Raw genomic sequence first — 19,589 nt, 5'->3', positions numbered from 1 at the left:
TTGTGTTGCAGTGATACTGGGGCAGGATGGCTGGAGTGTGACTTACACAGCGCAGAGTATCTGTGCTTTGAAGAGGTCAACAGTGGATATGTCCTGCTCTTACACATATCCCAGAGGTCATACAGTCACAGAGACATCATGGTTCTATAGATGGTCTGGGGTGAAACCTGAGAATGATGATCGTGTGGAGTACTATGGGGACAGAGTGAATAACTGCACCCTGAGAATCACAGACCTGAGAGACAGAGACTCAGCTGAGCTGGTTCACATTCAAGACTCAGATCATACAAGGTCATGTCTTTCAAAGTGTGACAAGTGAGAGATATTCTGGCAGTCCTGGAGTCAGGCTGTCTGTCACAGGTACACTATTTTGTAATGCTTCATCAGTTACATTAAAGCCTTTGGAAATCTGTTTTAATTTGACATTATACAGTACATTAGGAATGACAGTCTGTATGTAATATGAATGTCTTGTGTCATTTCATTACAAAGGTTGTCGTTTGCTGGTTGTTTTTAATCACAGGCCTGAAGGCAAAAGTTCAAACTATAGTGACAGAGGGACAGACTGTAACACTGACCTGTAGCACCACCTGTACTCTGACTGACAACCCCAACCCCACCTACATCTGGTACAAGAACAGACAACGTCTCACCAACCCAAATACCAAAATTACTACCTGTACCTAGACCCAGTCAGCAGTGAGGATACAGACAGATACTCCTGTGCTGTTAACGGACATGAGGATCTCGCCTCTGCTGAAGAGACTCTCACTGTCAGATGTAAGTACAATACATATATATAATCTCACTGTAATTTAATTATAGTATTATACTTTGGTTACACTGTGTGTTTATTTGTATGTCATTCCAAACACTAGATGGCTCAAAGAGAGTGTCAGTATCAGTCAGTCCTTCTGGTAAAATAGTGGAGGGCAGTTCAGTGTCTCTGACCTGCAGCAGTGATGCCAAGCCACCTGTAGACAAATACACCTGGTCGAAGAGGAACATAACCTCACCAAAAGCATCAGGATAGAGTTACAGCATCACTAACATCAGCTCTGAGGACAGTGGAGAATACTACTGTGAGGCTGAGAATACAATTGGAGCCCATAAATCTACACCTCAATTGATCATTGTAGCCGGTAAGATTATTTTTATTTAAAGCTATATGATAACATTCAAATCATTCTTTATGCTTTAGGGGAACAAGCTTCTGTTAGAATGCATCTGTAGGAATCATAGTGGTGGTTCTGGTTCTCATCCTCTGGAAAGGATGATCGGAGAGAGAATTTGCCATCGGAGTATGAGTGCTGATCTGGGATCCGGTCGACTGTCCATATAATACTAGTATTCATTATGATCTGACTTTTGGTAAATTCTTAGTCTGGATTGTTGTCTTGTGTCAAAATGGACCCTGTATATTAATGAAATATGATTATTAAAGGAGGGCTCACCTGCTACCACTGTAGTAGTACCTAACACATATAGAATACTTGTACCAGCTGTTATAGATACATTTTATGATGATGAGCTCCGACATTTGCTCCAGTATTAAAGATGCCTTCCAGTGGCCACCACCACTCCTCCAGCCACATCTGGAACTACAAGACAGACAGACAGACAGACAGACAGACAGACAGACAGACAGACAGACAGACAGACAGACAGACAGACAGACAGACAGACAGACAGACAGACAGACAGACAGACAGACAGAGAGCTGTGAAAAATAGACAAATGTAAAACAAATGTTGCTTATTCATAGGTTGCACCTCAGACAGTGGATCGCGTCATGTCATTGTTATGAATGTTTTTCAGGCCTCCCCCTGCTGTCGGTGCCATAGACGTGCACAAAAGTCGCGATGGATCGAGGCTAACGACCATATGATAACAAACGTTTTTATTATTATATATATATATTTTTTTTTTATCCAAACACAGGAGCTCACTCTCAATTTTCAAAATACACCAGAGAGCATAATATAGCCACAGATGATCAATAGTTTAAAAAAATAACTGTGGATTAAGTGTATATTTTATCACAAGCACATACAGGTAACTGCCAAGCCCTTTCTCAACAATGCAGAGTTAAAAAGTAAAAAAAAAATAGCTTTGGAAAATAGTAACACTAAATAACAATAACGGGGCTATATACAAGGAGTACCGGTACCAAGTCAATGTGAAGGGGTACAAGGTAGTTTAGTTAATTGTGGTAATATGTACATGTACAGTTGAAGTCGGAAGTTTACATACACCTTAGCCAAGTACATTTGAACTCAGTTTCACAATTCCTGACATTTAATCCCAGTAAATATTCCCTGTTTTAGGAGTGAGTGTCACTAAGCATAATTACAGGAGCTGACGGTGTGTCGTTAGGAACCCGAGTAGAGCAAAAATGTGGTGAACCTACAACATCTATAGTTCTAGCTGGGATCTGAGGCAACTCCCTGAAAAACCTCCCTCTCCCAAGACCCAGTTCAAGCTCATCACTGAAAACACGGTCTCCTTTTCCAACAATATACAGTTGAAGTTGGAAGTTTACATACACCTTAGCAAAAATACATTTAAACTCAGTTTCACAATTCCTGACATTTAAACCTAACCTAACCTAAAACCTAACCTAAACACAAAATGAGGTGGAAACTGAGCTGCACTTTCTAACTTCCTAATGAAACCCTACTTCAAGTCTCAGAGCGAGTGACGTCACTGATTGAAATGCTATTAGCGCGCACCACCGCTAACTAACTAGCCATTTCACATCGGTTACACTAACATCCTGCCAAATGTATGACCATATTAGAGACACATATTTCCCTCAGATTTAACAAAGAATTTGAAAACAAATAACATTTTGATAAACTCACATATCTATTAGGTGAAATACCACAGTGTGCAATCACAGCAGCAAGATTTGTGACCTTTTGCCACAAGAAAAGGCCAACCAGTGAAGAACAAACACCATTGTAAATACAACCTATATTTATGTTTATTTATTTTTCCTTTTGTACTTTAGCTATTTGCACATCATTACAACACTGTATATAGTCATAATATGACATTTGAAATGTCTTCATTCAATTTGAACTTTTGTGAGTGTAATGTTTAATGTTCACTTTTGTTTATTATCTATTTCACTTGTAAACATATATGTCCCATGCCAATAAAGCACCTTAAATTGAAATTGAGAGAGAAAGAGATAGAGAGAGAGCAGGGCTGTACACTGAGGTTAGATGGGAATTCAATACGTAAATTCCAAAATGGTGACAAATACTAAGATTTCATCAATTACAAATGATATGACTCTCCCCTGGACTAAATTTAAAAAAACACTAAACCCTCCCCCTGACTGAAATTGAAATAGAATGACCCTCCCCCATTTTCCTCCGTGAAGTACAGTAATTGCATACATTTCTGCCCGTCCCTAAAGCATAATGGATTTATACTATAGGATTGGGGCGGTAATGCAAGATATTGGATGACAACCACTAATTTCGTCTTTACAAATATTTTCCGGTATGTGAGATAATTTACTTGTTCTCTGTAATATCGTATAGGTTTGGATTCGTGACATTATCTACCTTGGAGGAAAATAAGCAGGTTTCTCGACTCATACCCTGACTATTCGTTTAGCAACCGCGTGACCCAGCATGACAACGTGAACCAGATTGTTCAACAGTCTGCTGGGTGAGGCGATATACGTTCCTCCGTTCATTAACGAATGGGATTCCTATATTCTCCTTTCTTTAAATATCTCTACCATGAACTCTTAAATCGAGATAGCTGGGTATTTTGCTACTGTATGGCCAGTGTGAGCCAGAATGCTAACTAGCCAGCCCGTAGTTGTCCTTTCAAATGCGGTGGTCACTGGATAAACGAGCTCTGAGTTGAACATATGTCAGAAAACGAACTAGTAGCCAGTTGTTGTTGCCCATGGTGGAATCATATCAAACCCACAGGCTCCTGAAGCACATATGTCCCTACACGAACTCCTGAGTCTAGCTAGCATTTCGCTACCTAGCTAAGCTGTTTTATGACAAAACGGCTTATATGAATAAAACACTGACGTTAACTAGCAAGCCATCCTCGGCGACAATGTTATTGTGGCGCAGGAATGTCATATTTGTTTTAACTGTATGTTAACTGTCATTGAAGTTGATGCTTACTATTAGGTTTCAGATCCGAAGTAAGATAAATTGTCCATTATGTTTTGTGTTTCGTTAAGGACTCAGAATTTCGACTCCCGGAACACTTAAAACAAAGTAACTGTACTACTGCAGCCAACACACTTCTTGTCTAAGACAAGTTGTCTGATGAAGAAACAATAGATTCCACAACGTATCCGGTAAGTCTGGTTTCCTTTTAACGGTATAGGCCTGCTGTTGCTATATAAAATGTATAGGCCTATGTAACATATACGTTATGTATTTCACCGAAAATCCCTCATATTTATTTTATGGTTATTTTGGGATATATTACATTACTTTCAAGAGTGAACTATTTCATTGTAATTATTTTCTAAATTGTGTTAATGCTGTGATGTCATCAACGGGAGCCATTACTTTACTCCTCAGTTTGATCAGAGCGTTATGAGGAGTGGTATGTGCTATGTACGCTCCGGTCTTTTGAATGCACATGTTCACAAATGCACAAGAAAAGACAAGCAAAATGTATATCTTCACTGATTTAGTGTTGCATTGCTGTTTATATGAATATATATTAATGTGAATGGGGATAATGTTCGAGTGCAAGTTTGCAAGGGTAACCCAGCTACCGTTAGCTTTGTTGCGGGAGAGGGTCTCTTTCAGGTGCAGACATCTTGAGTTTGCTGATGATTTTTCTCACGGGCATTCTGCACTGACTTTTGTCTTTAATCAGGCAAATATACTTGTATGGGAGTCCAGACGGCAGCATTAACCTTTGCATTGTATCCATTCCTTGCAGGTATGTTGTGAAATGTGCCGATTTTGTATTTCATGTTTAGTGTGCCTAGTTAGCTGTCGTTCATTTTGTTACCTGTCCGGTCATGTAAAAAATCGTGTTGTTGCTTCATTAGTATGCCTCAGGTATAATGGTAAAATAGTACACTCTAAGAAATATTAAGTATTTATTAGCAAATTATTGGTGTACAACATTTAAAACGAAATATTTGTCTTTAAAAAATATGAACATTCTAGGGAGTTTTTCCTAGCCACCGTGCTTCTACACCTGCATTGCTTGCTGTTTGGGGTTTTAGGCAGGGTTTCTGTACAGCACTTTGAGGTATCAGCTGATGTAAGAAGGGCTATATAAATACATTTCATTTCATTTGGTTTGATGTGCAATGTATTTTTTTGTTGATGCTTTTACTAATGAGTTTGCTCAGAGCGTGATGAGAGGCAAATATACTTGTATGGGAGTCCAGACGGCAGCATTAACTTTTGCCTTGTATTTGTATCCATTCCATGCAGTCATTAATAGAGAGACAACCGGCAGAATTGTGTCCAGAGCCTTGTCTTCCACCTACACCTTACCAGAACACAACGCAGAACGGTACCGGTACAGAACCGGTTACATTGGTGCCGTGACCCAGATCAATGTGGATCATTATGAATCGCCGTTGATCAACACCAGCTTGGTCGCCGGGAGTTGCTATGCTATAAATAGGTTGGAAGTGAAATCTCTTACACACACAAGCAAAAAGATCTAATGTTTTGTTTGGTATATCTCTTAGATTTACTGATTGATTTGAAATTGTTGATACATATATTCCATTTTATTTGTGTATTTTGATAGTGAATATGACTTATAGTTGAAGTCGGAAGTTTACATACACTTAGGTTGAAGTCATTAAAACTCGTTTTTCGCTCCAAACATTTCTTGTTAACAAACTATAGTTTTGGCAAGTTGGTTAGCATCTACTTTGTGCATGACACAAGTCATTTTTCCAACAATTGTTTACAGACAGATTATTTCACTTATAATACACTGTATCACAATTCCAGTGGGTCAGAAGTTTACATCACTAAGTTGACTGTTCCTTTAAACAGTTTGGGAAGTTCCAGAAAATGATGTCAAGCTCCTGATAGGCTAATTGACATCATTTGAGTCAATTGTATGTGTACCTGTGGATGTATTTCAAGGCCTACCTTCAAACTCAGTGCCTCTTTCCTTGACATCATGGGAAAATCAAAAGAAATCACCCAAGACCTCAGAAAAAAAATTGTAGACCTCCACAAGTCTGGTTTATCCTTGGGAGCAATTTCCGAATGCCTGAAGGTACCACGTTCATCGGTACAAACAATAGTATGCAAGTATAAACACCATGGGACCACACAGCCGTCATACCGCTCAGGAAGGAGACTCGTTCTATCTCCTAGAGATGAACATACTTTGGTGCGAAAAGTGCAAATCGATCCCAGAACAACAGCAAAGGACCTTGTGAAGTTGCTGGAGGAAACAGGTACAAAAGTATCTATATCCACAGTTAAACGAGTCCTATATCGACATAACCTAAAAGGCCGCTCAGCAAGGAAGAAGCCTCTGCTCCAAAACCACCATTAAAAAAGCCAGACTACGGTTTGCAACTGCACATGGGGACAAATATTGTATGTTTTGGAGAAATGTCCTCTGGTCTGATGAAACAAAAATAGAACTGTTTGGCCAAAATGACCATCGTTATGTTTGGAGGAAAAAGGGGGCGGCTTGCAAGCCGAAGAACACCATGCTATCCGTGAAGCACGGGGGTGGCAGCATCATGTTGTGGGGGTGCTTTGCTGCAGGAGGGACTGGTGTACTTCACAAAATAGATGGCATCATGATGTGGATATATTGAAGCAACATCTCAAGACATCAGTCAGGAAGTTAAAGCTTGGTCGCAAATGGGTCTTCCAACTGAACAATTACCCTGAGCATACTTCCAAAGTTGTGGCAAAATGGCTTAATGACAGCAAAGTCAAGGTATTGGAGCGGCTATCACAAAACCCTGACCTCAATCCTATAGAAAATTTGTGGGCATAACTGAAAAAGCATATGTGAGCAAGGAGGCCTACAAACCTGACTCAAGTTACACCAGCTCTGTCAGGAGGAATGGGCCAAAATTCACCCAACCTATTGTGGGAAGCTTGTGGAAGGCTACCCAAAACGTTTGACCCAAGTTAAACAATTTAAAGGCAATGCTACCAAATACTAATTGAGTGTACATATACTTCTGACCCACTGGGAATGTGATAAAATAAATAAAAGCTGAAATAAATCATTCTCTCTACTATTATTCTGACATTTCACATTCTTAAAATAAAGTGGTGATCCTAACTGACCTAAGACAGGGCATTTTTACAAGGTTTAAATGTCAGGAATTGTGAAACTGAGTTGAAACGTATTTTGCTGAGTTGTATGTAAACTTCTGACTTCAACTGTATATTGTTGGAAAAGGAGACCGTGTTTTCAGTGATGAGCTTGAACTGGGTCATGGGAGAGGGAGGTTTTTCAGGGAGTTGCCTCAGACCCCAGCTAGAACTATAGATGTTGTAGATCCACCACATTTTTGCTCTACTCGGGTGTCTAACGACACACTCTCAGCTCCTGTAATTATGCTTAGTGACACTCACTCAGATAGTTCAGAGGTGGCCAGTCCTGACTCTGGAAATCTTATCACACAACTCGCCCATCAGATAGGACAGTCTATATCAGCTCAAATTAGGAAGGAAGGTGAGAGGAAGGAGGATGGAGGCGCACATGCTCAGAGCTCCAGTGCAGGCCAGACATGCACTGACACACCCTCCCTTAATTTATCTGGTATGAAGTTGGTCATGCAGTCTGATGTGAGAGAGCCTCCATGTTTCAGAGGGGAGGGGTCTGACAAGTACTCAGTACATGATGGGAGGAGCTCATGGACGCTTACCTGAGAAAGAGGGGCGTGCCGGTCATAGAACAGTCCCAGCAGATCACGTCCAAGCTTCTGGGGAGAGCTAGAGACATCGTAAAGATAACACTCCGCAGTAATACATCTCTGAAACCTCACGAGAACCCCAAAGTGATAATAGATATACTGAAATATCTTTTCAGTGAGTCGACATATTCATCCATGCTTCTTGCCCCAAAAAATGTATAACACTTTGCATGTACTAGGAGAAAATGCCATGGAGTACTGGATCCGTTGGAACAAGGCAGTAGATGTGGCTGACGAGTGTTTGAGGAGGCAGGGTGGGAGCATCGAGTACTCCAGCCGAGAGGTAACGATGATGTTTGTGAAACACTGCCCAGATCCTTCTCTTTCTGCGGTTTTAAATTTCAAAACAGCTGATAGGTGGACGGCAGCTGAGATACAATAATGATTTTCTCACGGGCATTCTGCACTGTCTTTTGTCTTTTATTAGGCAAATAAACTTGTATGGAGTCCAGACGGCAGCATTTACTTTTGCCTTGTATTTGTATCCATTCCGTGCAGGTATGTTGTGAAATGTGCCGATTTTGTATTTCATGTTTAATGTGCCTAGTTAGCTGTCATTTATTTTGTTACCTGTCCGGTCATGTAAAAAATTGCGTTGTTGCTTCATTAGTATGCCTCAGGTATAATGGTACAATAGTACACTTATTAGCAAATTATTATTGTATTGGTGTACAACATTTATAAAATGAAATGTGAGTCTTTTAAAAATATGAACATGTACATTGTATTTTTGTTGTTGATGCTTTTACTAATGAGTTTGCTCAGAGCGTGATGAGGAGAGGCAAATATACTTGTATGGGAGTCCAGACGGCAGCATTAACTTTGCCTTGTATTTGTATCCATTCCATGCAGTCATTAAAAGAGAGACAACCGGCAGAATTGTGTCCAGAGCCTTGTCTTCCACCTACACCTTACCAGAACACAATGCAGAAAGGTACTGGTACAGAACCGGTTACACCTAGTTTTCATAGTCTTTGATCCACCACATTCCTGTGGACTGTGTTAATGGCTGGACAAAAAAACGACAGTAAAACTTGTTGGGATTTTTCTTCCTTCAGCAAAGTAACCTACTACTTTATCATGTGTAGGAATCTGTGTCTCTTACTTAATTATCTCTCATTCCTCTTAAAGTGTGTACTTATTCACCTCCACTGATTTGAAAGTCTGATTATCCATTACATGACCAGATACTCATTCAAACGATGAAAATACATCTTCTGTGGGGTTTATCAGCGGTTGGCATCCAATGTTATAGTGCATTAAGCCATCTCCTGTAATGGAGTGTGGGCCAGCGACAGGGATCGAGGAACTAAATCCTATCTACCAGCCCCGTGTCTCTTAAAAAAATAGAAATATTTGCGACTATCTAACGATGTCCTACTCAGTATGCTTTGTTAGAGGTTCAGCTAGGGGTCATGATTGGGGCTGTACCAAATGATTGATGTATTAGAATAAATGATTATGCTGATGTTGTGTTAATAGAAGGGGAGGGGTTATAAGACCCCTCCCTCCTTACATTTATAGGGTCCTAGACTACAGATTAACAATATATGTACATTATGAGGTTTAATATTGTTCCACAGTGCTTTTCTAGGCTCTCTGCCTCTTATGAAGAAACCGTCTGAGAAATGTGTGACTGTGAAGATAGAACTCTGCAGGGGAGTGTAAGAGATAGGAGACTAGTCAGACATTCCACTATAAATCAACGTGGACATTTACTGCTAAGCTTTTAGATAACACTGAAAGCCTTGTTTATATAGCTGTGTAGGCATGGTTTTGGTCTCATGAGTAAAAGATAATGACGTAGGCAGTGACATCACTAGGGCTGGACTTCGGGTTTGATAAAATAACTTGGGACCTTTTCTTTGATGCAGAACTTGCTCGGAACTTGCTCTGCCCATATCATTCCCTTAGCCTCTGCTTTGCCCATTGGAACCTCCACCTCCTGTCAATTCCTGTACCCCTTCTCTCTCATACTGTATCAGTCTCTCTTTCCCTATCATACTGCATCAGTACATGCTCCACTGTCTGTTTCCTGGCAGTAATCACATCTTCCTGTTGAATGATTTCCTATCACATTTCATAACTTATTCAGCTGGCTGTGCCCCACTCTTAGCCTTGTAAGGATAGCCTCCTCTCTTCTGTCCATTCCTACCATCCTCCCCTACTTTACTCTGTACTTGGAATAGGGGCAGCAGGTAGCCAAGTGGTTTATAGTGTTGGGCCTGTAACCCGAGGCGACTAGGTGAAAAATCTGTCAATGTGCCTTAGAGCAACTTAATCCTAATTGCTCCTGCAAGTCGCTCTAGATAAGTGTCTGCTAAATTACTAAAATGTCAACAATGAATAGATGCCTGCCTTAGTGTCACTGTTCCACTGCTCCTGCCATCTCTGCCCATATCATTCCCTTAGCCTCTGCTTTGCCCATTGGAACCTCCACCTCCTGTCTCCTAAGGGCCTGTTTAGCTAGCATATCTACTTCCTCATTCCCTTCCACCCCCACATGGACCGGTACCCAAGCAAAGCTTATATGGACACCTATCTGTCTCACCCGGGCATGAATTTGAATTCCTTCATATAGCAGGCCTCGTCTGCTATGTGAGCTAAATGATTGCAGACTCATCAACACAGCAAACGAGTCAGAACATATAACTACTCTGCATGACTTCCTCCAACCACTGCAAGGTCAACAGTACGACCATCAGCTCAGCCAGGTGGTCTGCAATTGTCTTCTGACAGCCACCCCACTTTCCTGTTCAACAAAGGCTGATCCAGTCTGACCTGTCCTTGGGTCTTTTGATCTATCTGTATATATAGTCAAAAAAACACAGATTTACAGTTTCCAGTCGCCTTTTAAAGAACTTGCATGGATCAACCCCCTCCCTGTCTTTCCGTACACTCTTCAACACTTGTAAATCAACTACTGGAGGTGGGAGTAGCCATGGTGGACTCACAGGGATAGGTACCGTGGGGCTAAAGTCCCTGCAGTACAATCCCATCTGCCTCTCCTGGTTATCACCCAACCATCCAAAGCTTTTATTCTGTCCACGTTCAGGCTCCCAACTTCTCTGTAGCACCTCTTTTGTGGGGTGAGACACATCACGTTCCTGTAAATTAACTCAATAATTAATTCCCAGCGATTGCCTGCTAATATGTAATGGCAATGAAAATAAATTTCTTAAATGTATGGCAGTCGTTACCACAGCCACAAAGTAAAAATGTATGTTGTGGAAGTTCATGGAAACAAAAATTAGCTTTTTTGTTTAAAGGTTAGGTTGAGTCATAAGGTTAACAGTGTTGTTACGGTTAGGTTTAAGATTACATTTTAAGTAGATACATTTTTTAAATATATGCGTGGTACATTCTTTTTTTCTCAAAGTTGCTGGCATGGCACATGTCCTACTTTTATCAGTATAATCGTAACAACCTAATAATTATGAAACGTATATTCTATCATTTAAGTCACAAGTCGCCCCTTCTTCTGTTTTGAAAGGAAATTACTGGTATAATAAATATGGTGGAAACTGACTAAGCCATTCCTCCGCCAACCCAATGCTATTAGATTTTTGGGAAGTAGTGAATAATTGAACATTTGAGGAAAAAGGAGATATTCTAGGGATTCCCAAATAGACTAAATTAATACAATAGTTTATCATTAAACCAAATATGTTTAATATTTCTTGCCGCTAACGGGACAAAGCTAGCCCATGCCCCTCTACCCTCCCGGAGTCCCCAGGTCAAACGTCTCCCAGTACTGCTTTACTGCTGTGTGTGGTCGACTGCAGGAAAACACTGGGGCAGAGTGGAACTAAGAGAGGAGGAAGAGAAGATAAGGAAGATGGAGATTTGTTTTCATTAAGTAAGAACCATGGTGTGTAGATTAGACTACAGTCTGCTTCTGTAACAATAGCGGAGGTGCATAAAGATGGCGGCCCGCATGTACTTACCACAAATTACTCCTTTTGCTGAGTTCACTGTATTCTACATTGCTCTCCTTTACTGTTGGTATGGTCATTAGCACAGTAAACATGATCCCAAATTTAGCTTCAAGATGCTGGTAATTTAAAAAAATGAAAAAGGTAAAGTAACGGTGCATAGATGCGACAAGGAATACATTGTGGCTGCTATGAAAGTGAATTGTGTCTTCGCGTGATCAGGGATGTTCGTTCCGCCAATTCTGTTAAAATGTTTCTTCAACAGAAGCAAATGGAACAAAATTGGGATGAACATACCTGAAGTTGTTTGCAACTGTTCGTCTAATGATTACACCCTCTAGATAATTAGCAGTCAGCGCATGTTAACTGTCCTGTTGCGTAATAATCACATTTTGGAACAGTGAGAGCATTCTGACATCAGGTGCATAAAACAACTCACGCTGGGGTGACCATTAGATATATTTGGAATGTTTCATTCCACCCGTTTTTAAAAGTGTAACTTGGTCCAATAATATTTTTCACCTAATTTTAACATTCTATCATAAAGAGCACATGTAGGAAAACATGTTAATTATCTCAAGACATTGAATTAAAATATTACTATACTATGTGCCAAATAAAGTAACAGGGGACTACTGAAAACAACAAAACAAAGGTTACGTATGTTACCACGGTTATGTGAGCTATATGGATATCTCCAATATACTGGTATCACTCCGCGGCGGAGGGATACATCCAAGGTGAGGACTTACAGATTCACTCCCGTGTACATCTGTGTCGTGGCTGGGGTCCGCCACCATATATAGAACCCATGGCCGCGACACACATTCTCTACCTAACTTTTGAGGCGCCTCTAGCACTGTAGAGGATTGGAGTGATCCATATAGCTCACATAGCCGTGGTTACATATGTAACCTTCGTTATGTTTCACTATATTGAATCACTCCAATATATTGGTATACCCGTACAAGATTTAGTCGGTGCTAGAGGGACCCGGCCAGCCAGCGGTGAAGTCCCAGCGCGGGACCGAGACGCAGGGGCCGTCAATGTGGAAGGTGGGTCCCGGCACAGTCCCCGGAAGGGGAGGTGATGCCCAGGACCACTGAACCAACTGCAGAGGAAGGTTCCACATTTACCCAATAGTACTTAGCAAAGGTGCAAGAGGAAGCCCAGCTGGCAGCAGCAACGATATCAGCGAGGGGCACTCCTCTCAGTAGAGCCCAGGATACAGCCACACCTCTTGTTGACTGTGCCACCACAGATCCCAGCACTGGCCTGCCAGCCAGGCGGTATGCTGTCATAATTGTGTCCACGATCCAGTGAGAGAGCCTTTGCTTAGATAACAAAGCCCCCAGGACTCTCTCACCATATCAGAGAGCCGGTCTGTTGTTCTCACTGCCCGTGTCCGCTCCACATAGGCAGCCGGTGCCTGCGCAGGGCACAGCATGCCAGAGGGAGGGCCAGACTCTTCCGCCACTCCCGGGGGATCATAAGCAGACAGGATAAAAGGGATCCTTTTCTGTCAGACATGCCTGTCTGACATAGCTTTTGGGAGGAATGAAGAGTTGGGGCGAAGAGATATTCTCCTCCCACCGGGGTCCATCCGGTAGCACTCAGAACTTACTGAAAGAGCATGGAGCTCACCCACCCTCTTCATAGATGTAATTTCTACCACAAAATCCACCTTCGTAGAGCGGTGTTTCAGGGAGGCAGACTCCAACGGTTCGAAAAAGCGGCTTTGCCAAAGCTGCCAAGACCACATCCAGATCCCAGCTCGCCATTGAGCACGTCGTAGCTGGACGCAGGCGACAAACCCCCTTCGTAAACCTGGAGACCAAGGGATTGCGCCCCACTGGCCTGTCTATCCACCCCACATGGCAGGCAGATATAGCGGCCAAATACCCTCTCAGTGTAGGCTTCCAAGCCCTCATCCAAGTGAGACTGCAGGTATTGGAGGACATACTGCACCCCGCATGACCAACGTAGGATAGCCACGTTGGTAAGGTGGCCATGAGAGCAGAGGGAGCCATATGTGGCTTTCAAGTCGCATCAAAGACCCTTGGGGGTCCCAGCTTCAGTCGCAGGTTCCGCTCTATAATCTCCTTGTCCATGGCAGCTATCATGGTGTGGTACTCCCGGAGGCCGAGTGACACTACGCCCGCAACATAACTCCATGGTCCAGTCTCTACTGTGAGTCTGAAGAGCCCCCTGGCAGAGACCCAGCTCTCCTGCAAGGCCTCACGGAACTCAGCAGAGATGGGGGCAGATGGAAAGTCATCCCTGTCCACCAGTTTGATGTCCAGTGCAGTGGCTACCTGAGTGAGTAGGCTCCGTGATGAAGCCCTGTTGAAGGCTTCTGGTGGCCTGTCAGCCTGGTAGCCCCACTCATGGTGGTGAGCAGTGCCAGCATTGTCCTCCAGGAACAGCCTATCACTGGCCAAAAGGGAAAAGCTGTTGTCACCATTGACGCTATCAACCTCCTGACGCAGGGTATGCGCCCTCTGATCAAGGTGGCCCCAGCGTGCCGACTCCTGTACCCGTCCAGGCCTGGCAGCAGATGGGCTCTGCCTGTGGTGGCTCCGGCCATGCTTCCTGGGAGGGGTACTGGACCCAGTAGAGGGACAACAGCTCGCTGCCGCACCACTCCTGAGGGAAGGAGCTCGTCCCCAGCCTGAGCCCGAGCCTGGCCGACCCACTCGTGCATGGCCAGCAATCGCGCCAGGCGCAGGCGTTCTGAGAACACCACACAAAACAGGCATCCAGTAGGGCGCTCCACCGCCCTCTCCGCGTGGCTCAAACCCAGGTAGTGCATACACGAGGTATGCGGATGTCCAGGGGGGATGCCACCATCACACCTGTCACAAAGGGAAGCCGTAAGCTCAGCCAAGCCAGCAAGGCCATGGAGCAGAGGTCCGACACCCTGGGAGAGCTATGTCGTGATCCGCATGGAGGAATAGGAACCCGATGAGGGATAAATTACCCAGTACCTCTGCAAAGAAACAGGGAAGACCCATGTGGGAAAAACAGGCAGACAAAAAAACAGCAACCAAGTAATGGATTTGATTTATTTGTTTTTTTGTTTTAGGCCAACTGCAATATTACCTAGCCGGTTTAATATCCAAGCAGTAAAAACAGCACCATATGGAGTAACGTTGTTAAGGAACTCCAAAGTTAATGTCTCAACATAGTGGAAAGTCCACCATGATACTCTTACACTCTGCAGGGGAAAGAACAAGAAAAAAACCCAGCAGGGTAATTAGCAGAGAACCTGGCGCGGGGAGCAGCATGTTAAATCAATTCACAACACACACATAGAACAAGCCAGTGGGCAAGTTGTGTAAGGTAAATACAGTTTGTGTCGGCAAGAGCCACCATACTAATGGATGCACACAGAGTCGTAGTGTAACGCCAACGAAACAAGTACGACAAACCAGGGGCGAAAGATACAGATCAACCATGTAGATACAAAGGCGGATCCCAGCCGTGACAGGTGTACACGGGAGGGAATCTGTAAATCCTCACCTCGAATGTATCCCTCCACCACGGAGTGATACCTATATATTGGCGTGATCCAATATAGTGAAACATAACCACCAGCTTACATGGGTAAAATAGTCAATTAAAATGAACCATAAAACTGCTTAGGACAGGGGAATGGAAGGTTGCTTTGTGAAACAAGGGGTGACTATTAATGCAATCTTCACAAAAAAATTTAATTGTAAAACATTTCTAGCATGTCTATGTATGGGGAGAGGGTTGAATTGCTCAGTTTTGCACCACAAACAGCAGTAAATTGATAAAAAAGAGTTGAACCAGCTCACCTGCTTTTACTCTGTGATTTGACTATTAGATATTCCTATTTTTAAAGGAATAGTTTCACCATATTCAAACGAGAGTTCAGTTCATGTAACAGGGTTGACCTTAAAATGAGGGTCACTAATCACATTGATAATATTCAGAAAGGACTTTGTCAAAGCAACAAAATAACTAGTGCTCCTACAATGAGTGTATTTACATGCAAACTCATCATTTGACATTAGTTATGGCAGTAGGCCGAGTATGGCATTCGTCACGTAAACACCTTACTCTGCTTATCTTAATTGGCTTAAGTTGACAATCAAAGTGACGCTGTTAAAAACACCTGGTGTTCTGAGCAATTTTTCAATATATTAGGACACATAAAGGCCTTCATCAGATTCATAGAGGCATATTTCATCGCTAATATTTTAAAGGGTTTTATTTGTGATATCTTTGAACTTTCCTTATTGTGTATTAAGTGTTCTCCAGAAAGATGTTCACACATTTTATTTTTAATTGAATGATGTGTTGGTTGTTAGGAAGAGGCATCATGGGGGCAGGAAGCCAGCTCTGCCCATCAGTACTTATAGGTCATGTCAACCACAGACCGCACACTCTTCTGTTCTCTCACGGCCAGTAAGGTCTCCTACCAAACTCCTCTCTCTTCACTCTGGAAATACACTTGACAATATCTTAAACATTACCATTCTACTTTTTATTGGTGATTTGTTATGTGGAACGAATGTTTGCATGTAAATGTCATTGTAAAACATACATACGAATGTGGTTTCATGTTTTCTTGTTTTGTTTTACATTGCTGATTGCGTATACATTTTTTTTTTTAAATATGTATTTTTTAAGTGTTTAGTTGGATTATGTAGAAGAGACCAGGATATGTGGTTGCCCTGTGTCCCAATACTCAATGTTGTAGTCATGGTCCTGAGAATGAAACATGTTTTAAACAATCAACAGAGATTCACGTGTCTTACAGTGCTACACATCTGTTATAATAAGTGGTGTTTCCTGCTTAATTGAAGTATCAGATGTAGTTTTTCACCAGTTATAAAGTGTGTTTGTTGTCTCTCTTTATGTTTCTACGGCTGCAGGGAGGGAGATGAACGTTTTCTTGACTTTACTCAACCTGTATAGATTGGGTAAAATCTTATCCAGGAACTAATCTTGAAATAAGATTAGCCTGGGGCAGCAGGTAGCCAAGTGGATAGAGCGTTGGGACAGCAACTGAAAGGTTGCTAAATCGAATCCCCGAGCTGACAAGGTAAACATCTGTAGTTCTGCCCTCTAACATGGCAGTTATCCCACTGTTCCTAGGCCATCATTATAAATAAAAATGTGTTCTTATCTGACTTGCCTGGTTAAATAATGATGTGAGACGTTATGCTGTCATAACGTAATTGAGCTTGGATATTTAAATAGATGTTTGATTGCTCTGGTCTAGGGGTGCATCAGTTGCAGCCTTGAGACAGGAATTCTCCCCCTGATCCTTATCTGAACTCTGTGACAACAAAGTAACTGTATTGTAGCCTACACATTTCTTGTCTTAGTAAGAAACACTGAAGAAAACAATAGCTTCCACGATGGATCTGGTAAGTCTGGTTTCCTTTTAACAGTATAGGCCTGCTGGGTTGTATAAATGTCTAGGTGTAGTTTTCATCATCTTTGATCCTCCACATTCCTGTGTTCGGTTTAAACTGCTGGACAAAAATAAACATGATTGTAAAACTTGTTAGGATATTTTTTCCGTCAGCAGAGTAGTCTACAACTATATCATGTTTGGAAATCTGTCATATTACCTAATTTATCTCTACTTCCAAACTGTGCACTTGTTCACCTCCACTGATTTGAAAATCATATTATCCATTATATGACCAGATACTCACTCTGACAGTGAAAATACATATTCTTCTTTGGGGTTTATTGGTGGTTGGCATCCAACTTTATGGTACATTACACCACCTAATGTACTAGAGTGTGGGCCAACAACAGGGATCGAGGAACTAAATAGAATAAGTTTTCTCCAAAAACATCTTGACATATTTATTGTAAAATCCTTTACCAGGTTTTAGTGCAGCTGATGGGACGTACAGAACAATGCAGCTATAGTAATTGTAGTTGTGGTTCTCATCCTCTGTCTCTCTGGCTTCATGTGGTTCAGGTGACCATCTTTCTAAGACTTATCTTTCACTTTATAATTTTGATTTGTTTTACGAATTTGATTGTTATTCAATGATTAATTAATTCATTTGTGTTAAAAACATGAAGAAAGCCTCCAAATCTGACACAAGGGGCACAGTAGAGAATGGACAGGTGAGTTGAGGTCAAAATGTATTTGTTTTCTTTCAGATCTTTTTATCAGTGCTCGATTAATCTTGCCTGGCACAATGGAACCAATGGAATAGTACCCAGGTCTGCTTATCTTGTCTGTCCTTTCTCCATCAGGGAGACTGTAGTCCCATGTATGACAACATCTCAGACATGGCCATGACCCCTACTGCAGCACAGAGAGCAGACAGAGGTGAGCAGGATGACAGTCACTACATCAGCGTCCACTTCTCTGGCTCCAATAACCAGGAAGTGCCTCTGTACTCTACTACAACATCTTAGATCATTTCAAAATTAGATGGTTCTGGTGCTTGACAGTTACATACAGAAAAGACTTATATGTTAAGCAGATCATCAGTTGTTTGGTTTAAATGTATTAAGATATACAATGACTTCAAAGTTGTTTAGTTTAAATGTATTAACATCTATACAGACTATACAGTGCCGGAGGAAGGCCCCATCATCATCAAGGACCCCACACACCCCATCCACGAGCTGTTCACACCCTTACCGTCGGGCTGACGGTATCGGAGCATGAGGTCTGATACCAATCGCCATCAGACTGCTGAACACTTGAACTGGACTGACCAGCTGCACTGTTTCTTCGCACATTAGAACACATGAACTCACTCATGCACATACACACTCACGCACACACTCATGCACACACACACATACATTCATGCTACACATCACAACTACTGCTACCAGACTCTTAATATGATTGATAAATACTGCACAATTGAACCACTTGAACCACAATTGAACCCCCCCTTTCCCAAAACACGTGTAAATATTGGACTGTATTATACTTATGCCACAATGTTTATTCTATTCTACTGAGACATTTTCTTTATGTTCGTATTGTTATTTTTTATTATGTCTTATTGTTGTTGCATTTTTGAGAAGGAACCTGCCAGTAAGCATTTAGTTGGACGGTGTATACAATGTGTCTTCTGTACATACGACTAATAAAACATGAAACTTGAAACAATGACTTTAAATGAGACCCCAGAAGTGAGGATTGATGATGACATGTTGCATCTCCTTTCTCATCAGACCTCTCTCACAGGTAGCTGAGGAGGTCTCCTCTGTGTTCTACAGAACAAGAAGACCTGAACACAAGATCTTTGTTGCGTCCCAAATGGTACCTTGTTCCCTCTAGTTCACTATGTAGTCGTGGGCTCATGGCTTGAGACTGAGCTTTGCTTTGTATATCTGAAAGGGAACAAGACAATACCAAACTTGTCATTAAGCAGTATTTCTTTAGCTCTTAGCGTGTGTTTTAGCGAGAGGAAAATGTTGCCCATAATGTTTTAGGTCGTCATGGGTGATGGCACAACAAATAGGGGAGTCATTACTATAGCTTCAGTACTGTTAACGATTAATGTACAAGACTATACAGCCACACTGTTATTCACTTTAGAACCTATTCAGACTTTATTTAAGTTGACTTCACATGGACATAAGTCAAAATATGTTGAGTCTACTTATCTCAAGTCTGAATTGGGCCCTTCATACACATCTTGCTATTAATAATGTAAAAAGAAAATGTAAATGATTTTGTCAAATGCTCAATTAAAATGACT

At 41.9% G+C, this 19,589-nt stretch overlaps 1 protein-coding gene and 1 long non-coding RNA gene across 4 annotated transcripts in view; one reads left to right on the top strand and one right to left on the bottom strand.

The window, feature by feature from the left end:
* LOC106591322 (zinc finger protein 271) overlaps nt 1–19,589 on the bottom strand; it is a 518,091-nt gene that overhangs the window by 177,572 nt on the left and 320,930 nt on the right. The window lies entirely within an intron of this gene.
* Nucleotides 3,377–19,403, top strand: LOC106591071 (uncharacterized). Of its 3 annotated transcripts, XR_006762228.1 has the most exons (8): nt 3,377–3,513; nt 4,223–4,342; nt 4,876–4,941; nt 5,448–5,643; nt 8,107–17,264; nt 17,941–17,985; nt 18,118–18,193; nt 18,434–18,994. It is a non-coding gene; the product is annotated as an uncharacterized lncRNA (long non-coding RNA). The 3 variants fall into 3 exon arrangements; XR_006762231.1 differs by lacking the exons at nt 3,377–3,513; nt 4,223–4,342 and adding an exon at nt 4,349–4,667 and having other exon boundaries at nt 18,434–19,403; XR_006762229.1 differs by lacking the exons at nt 3,377–3,513; nt 4,223–4,342 and having other exon boundaries at nt 4,349–4,941; nt 8,107–8,210; nt 8,355–17,264; nt 18,434–19,403.

The sequence above is a fragment of the Salmo salar genome, chromosome ssa02, assembly GCF_905237065.1.
Source record: "Salmo salar chromosome ssa02, Ssal_v3.1, whole genome shotgun sequence".
In the NCBI taxonomy this organism is placed as follows: domain Eukaryota; kingdom Metazoa; phylum Chordata; class Actinopteri; order Salmoniformes; family Salmonidae; genus Salmo; species Salmo salar.
The sequence above is the reverse complement of the archived record's forward strand: the minus strand, read 5'-3'. Positions and strand labels throughout refer to the sequence as shown.